The sequence below is a fragment of the Equus przewalskii genome, chromosome 13, assembly GCF_037783145.1.
Source record: "Equus przewalskii isolate Varuska chromosome 13, EquPr2, whole genome shotgun sequence".
NCBI classification, from domain to species: domain Eukaryota; kingdom Metazoa; phylum Chordata; class Mammalia; order Perissodactyla; family Equidae; genus Equus; species Equus przewalskii.
The window spans coordinates 87681323-87694109 of record NC_091843.1 but is presented as its reverse complement, the minus strand read 5'-3'; the positions used below and the strand labels follow the sequence as shown (position 1 = coordinate 87694109).

At 42.2% G+C, this 12787-nt stretch overlaps 1 long non-coding RNA gene across 1 annotated transcript; it reads right to left on the bottom strand.

The window, feature by feature from the left end:
• Positions 1-400: 400 nt before the first annotated feature.
• Positions 401-12785, bottom strand: LOC139075363 (uncharacterized). Its single transcript, XR_011525718.1, has 2 exons — positions 11447-12785; positions 401-1817 (listed from the first exon to the last, which is right to left on the bottom strand). It is a non-coding gene; the product is annotated as an uncharacterized lncRNA (long non-coding RNA).
• Positions 12786-12787: the final 2 nt, after the last annotated feature.

The following is a 12787-nucleotide window of genomic DNA, read 5'->3' as shown; positions in this document are numbered from 1 at the left end:
CAAGGGTCTCTAATAGCCTTCTCCTCGTGGAGCTCAGGAATGCCCTCTGGCAAAAGTGTGAAATAGTTGACGTTTGAATTCTGTGAGCTCCATCCCACCACACTTGCCTGATGCCCTCCTGCTGAACTCTGAGCGCCTCCCCCGCCATTGCCAGACACTTGACTGAGTAAAAAGCCTGGTTATTATACCAAGTGATACAGCAAGGTATATGTATACATACATATAAAGAGAGAGAATATTATGTACATATGAATATCACTTGTACCAAAAATGACAAGATGAATTTGTGCTTTTTTAAAAAAGGTTCAGAATGTCCTCATAGCTGATTTTAGAGACCACATCCAGGACTCCCATGCCAAATGCCATTATGTGTCTAGTGTTTGGAACTATCTGCTCGTCCTGACTTGGAAGCAAGTTTATTTATTCAGCATAAAAGGAAGTATTTGAACTCACTCACAGAGTGTGAGTCTCTGCAACTTTTAAAAGCAGCAAGACCGGACAGACGACTTTGAGGCCTTTGGAGACGACTTTTGAGAGACATATTTCTCTGTTCTGAATACCACCTTGCTACCTTAACTGGACAATTATAGCTATCCAAGAGCTCAGCGTTAAAAAGGACATGCATTTTAGTTAATAAAGATAACATATTTAAATGATAAAAATGAGCCTTTTTCCCCCCTAAAATTCCCGTCTATTGCCTTCTTCATTCGTTTAGTTAGTTTTGAAACACTCTTGTGAAACTAACCATGTAAACAATGTTTTTATGAATATCACAAGATCATCCAGGTGAACAGAACAACTTTCCCCATCCCACTCTGACTACTTTGCCTGGGTTATTTAGACCCAGCTGGCCTTTTGGAATAACAGTTTTGCAAAAAAACGTAATAATAATAGGGCAAGAGCAGAATGGAACTGCAAGCTGCTGTAGGGCACGGCGCCTGGTTTACAGCCTTTCTTTCCAGCCACCTCAACATTTAGCATGGAGTCCCCCATCAAGGAGGTGTCAGAGAAATTGTCAAACATGCAGAGGAATTGAACAGCAGAGAAGTCCAGGTACTGCTTAAGTACAGGATGCATGAGAATTAAAATCAAAGAGCAGGCAGGCAGGACGGCTGCCCACAAGCCCAGCTCCAGTGACTCCCGCCCCGGGCAGAGGGCGCAGCCATCCTTTCGCATCTCAGCGAGTCTCATCGGTTGTTTTGAAGCACCTCTCCCAGTGACCCTTCAGGGCACAGTTTCACAGGGTTCCTAACTCATCTTCCTCTAGGTGACTATTTGGCTCTCCTACCCTCAGGTGAAGAAGCTAAATGATTCTCTTAAAGCCCCTCCCGGCTGCTTCTTTTCTTCCAAGCAGGTAATCGTTTTGAACACTTCCCTCTGGAGTCTCCCCTCATCCTTATGGCCTTCCATTAATCATTTAGAAGCTGCGAATGGAGGAAGGACATGGCACAGTAAATTCTGTCAAAGCTCTCTTCTTCTAAGCCAGCGAGTGGAAACCAGCATGGCACTCTGCCCCAGACAGTTTCGTTGAAGCTACCCTCAGCTCAGCACCTCCTCTGACCCTGAGGGTTTTTCTTTTTCTATTCTTAGGCATAACCCGTCATTCCCCCACCTATATTTATACAGCTTGGGTTTTTCCTGATTCCTCTCTTTTGCCCTGGTCCCTAGACTGTGGAGCGATTAGAATGTGTGGATGTCACTTTTGCTCCCTGTTGTGGTTCCTGGAGCTGGAGCTGCTGCTGTGTGAACCGCTGTTACAAGGTTTCCTCCAGCTGAATTCATTCTTACCACATGGTCCTGTCCACAGTGGGCAGCTCCTAAGAAAGACAAAACCATAATTTCGTTTTGTTTCATGAGACTATTTCTAGAGGTTGAACTGGTTGGCTTGTTGGAATGAACGACCTTGCATTGAAAGCATGGAAGTGACTTTCCAAGAGGCTCCAAGGTGCTTTTTCCTTCTCAGAAATGTCACGCTTGACTCTCTCTCTGAATTCCAACCAATATTTTATATAATTCTGCTATGCTGGTGTTCTGTTCTTTTCTGGGTAGGAGATATTGCAATGCAAGTACTTGTTAATTTTCTGCTGCATCCAGACGCTGTTTGAATGTATGGTCATTCACCAAATATGGGATATTACTGAACTTCTCCTTCACAATGGCGCTCATTGGCATCAAAGACCCAGGGACAGGCAAGAAATTGATTTTAGGACCCCAATTTGAGGGAGGCAAGTGATAGAGAATGCACTGAGAAGTTGATTTTGGAAAGAATTGAGATTGAAGTTATTCATTTATTTGACAAACATTTATTGGGTTCCTACTGTATACAAGGCACTCGATGTACAAGCAATGAGCAAAACTGGAGAGCTGTTAAAGCAGAACAACAGATGATTTATTAAGAGCACCAAGTCGTGGAGACCCAAGAACTCTTTGAGGAAGAAATGAAAATTACCTGGAAATAGTAATTTTATATATTGGCTCTTCCCTTTCCTTTTCATTAAAAAAAAATGTCCTAACGTAGGTTTCTTTCCATTACTGAAAGAAACTGACAATGACATAAAGAGATGGAAAGAGATTCCATGCACGTGGATTGGAAGAATAAACATAGTTAAAATGTCCATAATACCCAAAGCAACCTACAGATTCAATGCAACCCCAATGAGAATCCCAATGACATTCTTCATGGAAATAGAACAAAGAATCCCAAAATTCATTTGGGACAACCAAAGACCCTGAGTTGCTAAGGCAATCTTGAGAAAAAAGAACAAAGCTGGAGGCATCACAATCCCTGACTTCAAAATGTACTACAAAGCCATAGTGACCAAAACAGTGTGGTGCTGGTACAAAAAGAGGCACACAGATCAATGGAACAGAACTGAAAGCCCAGAAATAAAACTGCACATCTATGGACAGCTAATCTTCGACAAAGGTGCCAAGAACATAGGATGGAGAAAAGATAGTCTCTTCAATAAATGGTGTTGGGAAAACTGGACAGCCACATGCAAAAAAATGAAAGTAGACCATTATCTCACACCATCCACAAAAATAAACTCAAAATGGATCAAAGACTTGAAGATAAGTCCTGAAACCATAAAAATCCTGGAAGACAATATAGGTAGTATACTCTTTGACATGGAACTTAAAAGGATCTTTTCGAATACCATGTCTTCTTAGACAAGGGAAATAAAAGAAAGAATAAACAAGTGGGAATTCATCAGACTAAAGAGCTTCCGCAAGGCAAAAGAAACCAGGACCAAAACAAAGAGACAACCCACAAATTGGGAGAAAATACTTGCAAATCATATATCTGACAAGGGGTTAATCTTCATAATATATAAGGAACTCACACAACTGAACAATAAAAAAACAAACAGCCCGATCAAAAAATGGGCAGAGGAGATGAACAGACATTTTTCCAAAGAAGATATACAGGTGGTCAATAAACACATGAAAAGATGTTCAACATCACTCATCATCAGGGAAATGTAAGTCAAAACTACACTAAGATACTACCTTATGCCTGTTAAAATGGCTATAATCACTAAGACTAAAAACAACAAATGTTGGAGAGGGTGTGGAGAGAAGGGAACACTCACACACTGCTAGTGGGAATGCGAACTGGTGCAGCCACTATGGAAGACAGCATGGAGATTCCTCAAAAAACTAAAAATAAAATACCGTATGACCCAACTATCCCACTACTGGGTATCTACCCAAACAACTTGAAATCAACAATCCAAATAACATATGCACCCCTATGTTCATTGCAGCACTGTTCACAATAGCCGAGACATGGAAACAATCCAAGTGCACATAGAATGATGATTGGATAAAGAAGATGTAGTATATATATATATATATATATATATATATATATATATATACACACACACACAATGGAATACTACTCAGCCACAAAAAAAAGACAAATTCATCCCATCTCCAACAACTTGGAAGGACCTGGAGGGAATCATGCTAAGCGAAATAAGCCAGACTGAGACAGACAAACACCAGATGATTTCACTCATATGTGGAATGTGAACAAACACATGGACAAAGAAAACAGTTCAGTGGTTACCAGGGGAAGGGGGGTGGGGGGTGGGCACAAGGGGTGCAGGGGCGCACTTATGTGGTGACAGACAAGAAATAATGTACAACTGAAATCTCACATTGATGTAAACTATTATGAACTCAATAAAAAAAAAATAGGTCTCTTTCATCAGAGGCAAGATTACAGAGAAGGAGGAGCCAGAAGTATGACCTTGTCCCTGTGTGGCTCTCGGCCACCAGATCCTGGGAAATTTTTAGGGACTGAGCAACTTAATCAGGAGAAGTCAACATGAGTGGAATTCTAAAACCAAATTCTTGAGGCCAAGCAGTATCAAATGGATCAAGACCCTGACATAGAGTGGATACCCAGTGTCAGCTGAATTCTGCTGAAAATTATACTATCACAGAGAAGTAATAACTTAAGTAGAGGAACTAGAAAATAATTCTAATAATGGAAAAGCCATTTAAGATTTTAAAGTATTATTTGTAAATTTGTTTGTTTACAAACAAATTAGTGGGAAAATCAGAGATAAAATCAAAATGAGTTCAGATCTTCTGGCCATTGGAGGTTTGGAATCCTAGGTACATCTCTGGTGATCTTGAAAAGGAATTGCATGTGAATTGGGGCCAGATTTTCAAAAGTTTGGTCAAAGATTTTGTTGCTTATTGAAAGGGACTTCCTAACCCAATAGCTGAATCCTCTCTATAGCATTTCCAGCTATAAGCTTGCTTTCCTTTTTAAAAGAGCACCTCATGTAATTTCAACGAAGCATTGAAGTTATACTGATTAACATATTTTCTGAGACGATATAAACTCAGACATTCAGAAGAGTTTAATTCACCACATCTTAAAGGACACTCAAAGTTAACATTATAGTTTGCAAAAGATAAATTCCTAACTCTGTTGTATTTTGTTTAACTTTACCTTCTGGAGTGTCCTCAATCCTCTCAAGAGATTGTAGAATTCACTTGCAAAATGAGAATGATTTAAATTCATTTTAAAATAATTTAAACAAACACTACTAGACAGCACGTAGCACTTGGAGTGGGAAGCAGGGCTGAGGGTTTTGTGAAATCCAACAATAACCTTCAAGGGTGTAAAATGACAGAACATTAAGCAGAGATTATCTGGTGACCGTGGCGCCTCCCCTCCCGGGTGGGCCTTGTGGCTGACCCGCCGAGGCTCTGCCTTTCCCTTGAGTAACGCCATCCTTACTCTGCACGTGTGGTCTTTGTTCATAGTAAACTCTCACAAAGTATGTGACCTGGTAAAATAACCACTCTGACACTCCAACATGCTTAGAATACAGAAATTTTAGGAAAATGAAAACCAGCACCTATGGGCTGAATGTGACGTGCCCCCCCCCCCCCCAATTCCTATGTTGAAGCTATAATCCCCAGTGTGATGGTACTGGGAGGCAGGGCCTTTGGGAGGTGACTAGGTCATGAGGGTGGGGTCCTCTTGATGGTGTTAATGTCCCTATAAAAAGAAAGAGGCACATCTCTCTTTCCCTGCAGGCATGTACCAAGGAAGGGCCATGTGAAGACTAGGTTAATTCATAGATCTTGGAACCTACAAAATGGAGGCCGCCCAGTGGCCCAGCCCATATCACAGATCCAAACCTAAATCGGCCTGCACTCACAGGAAACACAATTTACACCAGTCACAATCCTCCAGCTCAGCTTTAGCTAGCTCACCTGACCCTAGAAAATAGGACCTGCTGGCCTTATGAGGACCCCCAAACCCCTAGCCAATCATGCTCTCTTTCCACGTTGCCTCTTCTCTACGAAATGCTATCTCCTCCAAAATCCCGCGGGAAGAGTGCTCCCCCGCTTGTGAGGCTCTGTGCTGCCCCCCATCAGTGGATTGTTTTCCCTTGAATAAAGGACATCAAACTCATTACTAAATTCTTTTAGTTTTGTCATTTGACAAGATGTCTGCAAACCAGGAAGAGGGCTCTCCTTAGGGACCGAAATCAGCTGGCACCCTGATCTTGGACTTCCCAGCCTCCAGAGCTGTGAGAAATAAATGTCTGTTGTTTAAGGCCCCAGTCTATGGTGTTCTGTTATAGCCACCCGAGCTGACCGGGACAGAAGCCCTCAAAAACCAGCAGGCTTTACTGACCTGGCTTAGAAACCGTAGCGATCAAACGATGACCTTTGTGTGTAGCAGGCAGACCCTATTTGTTGATGTCATCTCTTGCCAAGACCCAAATAGATCTCTTACTATGATTGTCAAATCTTTATTGAGCACCTACTGAATGCTGGACAAAATTCAAATTCCAACTCCGGGAAAGCTCTCAAGTTTTACACTGTCAAAGTCTCTAGGGAGAAAATCCTAGTTTGGAATTCCACACACGGAAGATGAGCGGGCTTTCAACAGCTGTAACTTCCCACACTGCTGTCTTAGGCCCTCTGGGGTCATTTCTTTTGTGTACTATTTGGGAAGTAAAGGCGAAATCTGGGTACACCGAGTGCTAACCATTTTTTTTTAATCAAGAGGACAATAGAAACATAAATAGCAACTAAGGTAGTATTTGCTAAATTCTCAAAGGAGGCTACCAATAAAAGTACTGGATACAGGAATTCAGAGGGGGAAATAATCAAGCTAAGTTGCAGGAAGGAGAAAAACCCCAATAGGAATGGCCATTGGAACAGCCCATGCGTAGGACCATAAGAGCTTGAACCTGAGCGGTAGTGGTGATGGTGAGAGCAAAGAAGAAAGAAGAGACATCATCAAATGAGAGAGATTCACAAAGGACCACTAGTCTTGGTGCCTGGAAGCTAAGGAACGATCCTGGAGGAATACAAAAAGATGGAGGTTTTGAATCTAAGTGACTGAAAATGTGTGTATTAACAGGGGATGGCAATCAGAGGACAGATCCATTGGTAGATGGGGGTGACGTGGAATTGGTTGATTCTGATGTTTTGTCTGTTGAGTTGGAGGTGACAGTTGTATTTATAGTATGACAAAAGGCAGGCACTGTGGTATCTGCCTTCCTTGCTGTGGTTCACTCTTAGCTTTGGTTCACTCTTAGCTTTTGCACTTGGCCTCGGGCTGACCAGATCCAGATGTGAAGTTAACTCTTAACAAGCTGAGCTTTAGCAGCTGGTTACCCACTCCACCCCACCCCCTCCTCACTAAAAAGAAAGAGAGAGAGGCTTTAAAATGAAGGGGGGCCCACCAAAATGTTTAAGCAGTACTTTGTGAAAGTGGCAATCTCTGCTTAGGCAGCAGACAAATCCTATGGTCAGCCCTCCGACCACTCATTAAAGGGAAGAGCTAGCTCTCGTTGAGTTTTAACTGAGGACCAGGAGTCGTGAACTAGTTCCCAAATGGAAAAGCCAGTCCAGCAGTCCCTTGGGGCAGCTGAGTTTGGACATGGAAGCTACAACCCCTTCATCAGATAATAAGCACCTTCCTGGAAAGATACATATGTTTGCATATTCAAATTGCCACCATCAATATGTTTATCTCAATGAGGCTTTGTTTTGAAATAATATAGATTTGCCTTGATCAAGAAAATTAAATGCATCTGAACTTAAAAAACTGGTAAACCAACAAACTAAGACATTATTTCCATTTGCCTATACTAACAGAATACATGTTTCTTCTTAAAAAATATTTTGAAAAACATTCCAAACATAAAGAGAGATACAGAGGGTAGAATATTAAATATTTATGTATGTACCACCTGGATACAACAAATGCCATATTGGCTTCAGTTTTCTAAAAGGAAATTAAATGTTGTCGATATATTTGATGTTCCTGGTCTACCTTGTCAGCTTTCATTCCCTTCTCTAGCTGCTCAGAGGTTATTCCTATTCGATCTGGGACATTCTTCCTGGGCATGTTTTTCATACTTTTAGTACAAGCACATGTCCCTGTATGTATTATGTAATATTATCTGTGTGTTTGTAATTGCACATGAATGGCATCACACTGTATTTATTTATCAATCTCTATCATATTTTTCTATATCACAGTGTATGTATTCTGCAACTAAATGCCATTTAGGTTGCTTGCAGTTTTTCTCTGGAATGATCATCTTTGTGCTTGTTTCCCTGAATGTGGGAGCTGCTTTAGAGGATCTTAGTAGGTGTGGAATTGCTGGATTTCAGGAAATGTATATCTTTACCTTAACTAGAGATGGCCAGCTTATTTCTCAAAATGATTGCTCAAAGTACACTCCTCCTCCCACTGTAGGAGAGCTCCTAATTCGCCATACTTGATAGACTTTTTAATTTTTGTCAACCTAATGGGTATTTTAATTTTCATTCCCTGATACTGAAGCCTCTTTCAAAATATCCACGCTCTCCTAGGTCATCGAGAAGTTTGCGTCTCATCAACCGACTCAGACACAGTGTTCCAGAAGGGAGGTATGAGAGTCAGGCAGAGAAAATTAAAGCTAGAACTAAGAGCTACTGCCAAAGATAGGTCAATCCGAGATTAAGATAAAGCATACTTGAAGTTAGAAGGGAAAGCTCGGATGATTTTGATAAATTGATTCAGAACAACTTTGCTGGTATGTGGCAGAGCTCTTTCCTGAGCACCTTTCAGATCATATCTCATTAATACATACCAGACCAACAGGGAACTCCAGGGGATTATCAGTCAAACTACAACCAGAGCTGGTGTCTGGACACAGACTAGACCCAGGTCCCTAGTTCTTTGTGATGGAAAATGGATGATGGTGACTTGGGGACATTTGTAGTAGGTCCTTTAGCATTCACCTGGGGAAAGGGAACATGCATTTAGCAGAAGGTGAATATGTTGACGTTTGTAGTTCAATTTGTTAGTCAAAAGAACAGGAGAGGGGCTTCCGTGCTGGGGGAAAAGTTTGGACTCAGGTAAAGACAGTGCTGCCCTTTACCAGCTATGATACTCTCTGGGTCTATTTCCTCATTGTGAAATAGGATAAGGATATCTTTCTCACAGAGTTGGTATAGGATCGAAAGTAACAACTCTTCCTAGTATAGTGCCTGGTACACATCAGTATTTAGTAAACTCATCAGTATTTAATAAATTTAGTATGTAGCAGTAGCTACTACATTCCAGGCATTGCTGGAGGTCCTGGGCACACAGCGGTGAAGAATTAGATCAAGAAGCTCACGTTCTAGAGGCAGGAGACAAACAGTAAACAAATAACCCACTATATGGTGTGTCAGATGATACATGCAATGGAGGACATTAATGCCGGGTAAAGGGGATAAAAAGTAAAGGTGGCCACCTAGAACCAATGCTTCTCCTCCTCCTGCTCATCTCCAGGGTACCCTGGGGATCATCTTTGGAGTCACTTGAGTTCTAACTTTCTTAAACTGTGAAATGGGAAAAATTATAAGGGAATGGCGTATGGTTTTATTTATTTATTTGCTCGAATTAAAGTTTAGACAGACTTTCCAAACTTTGATTTGTTTAGAACGTTAACTTCAAAGCAGAGATAAACAGGCCAATTTACATTGACAAAATATTTGAAAGTTGTCCAAAATCACAAGCTTTTAGTGAAGTGAAAAAGGACTTCATTGAAAAAAAATATATACGTAGATATATAAACTAAAATGCGTGCAGTGGAAAAAGCAATGGGCAGAGACTCTCAGGAGGTCTGGAATGTGGTTGAGGCTCTCTTCTTCCTTAGCCATGGAAATCCCGCAGCCTCTCTCTGCCTCTCTGTTTCCTGGTCTGGGAAAGGATGCTAAGAGGCCATCAGTTCTACACTTCTTCTCTCCCCTGATGCTGCTACTCCCACTTTTGTTTTTGAGAATGGCAACACTGTTGCATTTATTTCTCTTTTGATTCTTTTTCTTTTAATCTGATGTTGGACATAGCAATTTCCTTTTTAGATCTACATGTCTCCTTTGCAGTAAAGCGCCGTTCCTGCTCCTGCTCAGCATCTATCTTTTTCTGGGACACAGTTAAAAATTTTAACTAACCCAAGGGCTCCCAGGACTTTGAAAAAGCCTTGAGTAATTTCTTTCCTGCCATTTTTTCCTGCTTCACTTCAGTGACGCTTTGAAAGCACATTGGTCCCTATTCTGGTAAATATGTTAAAACGATCTATAACATGGTATTATTGGAAAACTACCAAATCATTTCAAAGGTGAATGAAATGTTAAACTTTTGTGCCAAGTTTTACTCAAACATGCATTTTTATCCTGTTTGATGCTGTTAAATCAAATAAATAATGTTATTGTTATAAAAACAAAGTGGCATTTTTTTCAAACACCTTTATGCTCATTTCAACTTACCAAAAGAAGAGAGATGAGTAAACAAAAATTTTTGAAGAATATTGCTTTAAAAATTGTTTTACCACGTCTCGTAGTTTTCAATGTCATCTTTTGTTTTACATTAAAGAAAAAAATTTTCTTGCTTTATTAAAAAAACATTTTTCCCTAGCAGTCTCAGTTTTGTTTTTAATATTCTTGCAAGCATAGTCATATGGCGATGTGAGTTGGCACATTGCCTCGTATTTATTTGAATCGCTCTTCAATCTCAAACCCTAAGAGAAAATAGCCCAGGATTCTGCAGACAAGTTTCTTTTCTGAGATTCTGCCGAGACGTGATCTGGGAGATAGTACTGTTGTTACACGGTGAATGCAGACTGAAATCTCAAAGATTAGTTTCAGCACTTGCTAAAAATCAGGAGCATTTGCCTTTAGAATTTCCTCTTGCATTAAATTCTTCATAGAAACATTAGCCACGACAAAGCCTTGAACTTCCCCGGAGCCCTCAGAGAAGAACTGACCAGCTTGAAGGTGAATTTAGACCTACTCTCCCGCAGATCACCTATTTATGCTTAACCTTCATTTGCTACCAGTAGCAGATATTTACTCAATCTACTCATTACTATCTGGGATATCTATCTAAGTGTTGATGGCACCAACTTATTTTTCTTAAAACTCCCCTTTTTCACTCTTGCTGGTGTCAGCCTCGTTACTCTCTTTGCTCTCCCTTCACCCTCTGCCATAGCCCCTTCCCCAGTTGTTAGCACCTCCAGGTTGCCCCGCTCTAATCTGTCTTCTAACCTGCTGCAAGATTCACCCTCCCTAAACGGCCTTGCATCACACATCTCCCATTCCCCAAACCTAGAAGAGCTCTCCAAAGCTCCTGGGATACTGTCCTCTTAGCCTGATGGTCAGTGTGCTCCTTGTTAGCAATGCAAATCTATGGGCCCCAGTCCAGACTTTCAGGAGTGAACATTCTCCGTCCACCTCTTACCAATTTTTCAAGGTCCACCTCAAACCGTACTTTCAAATCCTATTGCCTTCCTTCATCATTCTAGTTTACAGTAATGTTTTTCTACCTCTAAATACATAGACTACCCACTTATTTGGGCCCTATATCATACACTTACACTGAAAATTGATACGTGCAAGTAAGGGCTTCATTGTTAGTACTTACCCCATGGAATCATAGAGATGGAATGAACCAGTTCAGCATGTCCTGAAACACATTTCCTCGAACATGTCCTCCTCTGTGAACACTGACTGCTGGGGTGCTGTGCCTCAAAATGGGGCCGTTTCACCTTTGAATTGCTCCTACAGTTAGAAGCATCTGCTTTTTAAGGAAGAAAAACCCCACTCATTCTATTCCAACCAAGTGAGAATCTAACGCCTCCAGAAAAAAACATTAAAAATTGGAGGATTGGGGAGAGAATCCTCTTGCTCTGCTGTCTGATGAAGCGTTCCCTAAGTTGGGCTGAAACCCCTTGTGCCGGCTTCCGACCAGAACCGCATACTGTAGGCCTGGTCTGCTGATCTGCAGGGCCAGCATCACCCGGCAGCTTGTTAGAAATGCAAATTCATGGGCCCCAGCCCAGACCCACTCGACTGGAAACTCCGAGGGTGGGGTCCAAGCATCTGAGTTTCAGCAAGTTTGAGGAGGACTGACTGCATCGCCCCTACGAGATGGAAAACAGCTGGCCACTCTCTGTATCTTTGCATACTTAAAAATGGTGTCACATGCCACCTTTTCTTCAATTAAATAATCTCTTACAACCCTACCCGAGTTATTTTATTTTGCCGGTCATCTGGTCCCCCACACTCTCCACGTTTGACAAGGAGGAGAGGGCACAGATACAGAGGAGTCTCGCCTTCCTCCAGATCCTCTCACTCTGAGGCACAAAGAGAAAAACAGCTTCAGGTGACCGCATGAAAACCCGCCTTTTAAAACAGCCACATGCAGTTTAATTTCCTCAAAAGCTTAGCCAGAAAAGGTTTTTGTGGTGTGCGACCCCAGCTGGACTGGGCGATAGTTCAGTAGGGGAAGGGGGAGGGGGAGGGGGCCGACCTGGGGTGGAGCCCAGGACTCGCGGTTGTTTGGAGAGGCTGCTAGGGTGGCGTTAGATTTTGCTTCTCCTGCAAACATACGCACACTCTCAATTTCTTGTCACGAAAGGGGAACCGTGCATTTTGTAGACAAAGAGTCACAGAAGCAACTTTCGAATGAAAAAAAAGCAAAAAGAGTCAACGTGCAATCTCCCCAGAGGAAAAGGAACCGCGCTGTTTGTCCTTCTGTAACTGAGCAACACCCCGGCGACGGGGGCTGCCTGTGTCTTCTGCGGTTTCTCTTGCTCTTCTCCGCGGAGGTTCACTTCCACCCTCTAAGCGCTCCAGAAGTGAGAAAGCGGGCGGGGCAGCCGCCGCCCCGAGGCCAGCTGTGCGCGGGCCCAGCTGCAGGGGATCCCGGCCCAGCGCCCCGCTCAGCCCCTTCCTCCCCGCGGCCCGGGCGGGGCGGGTCCAC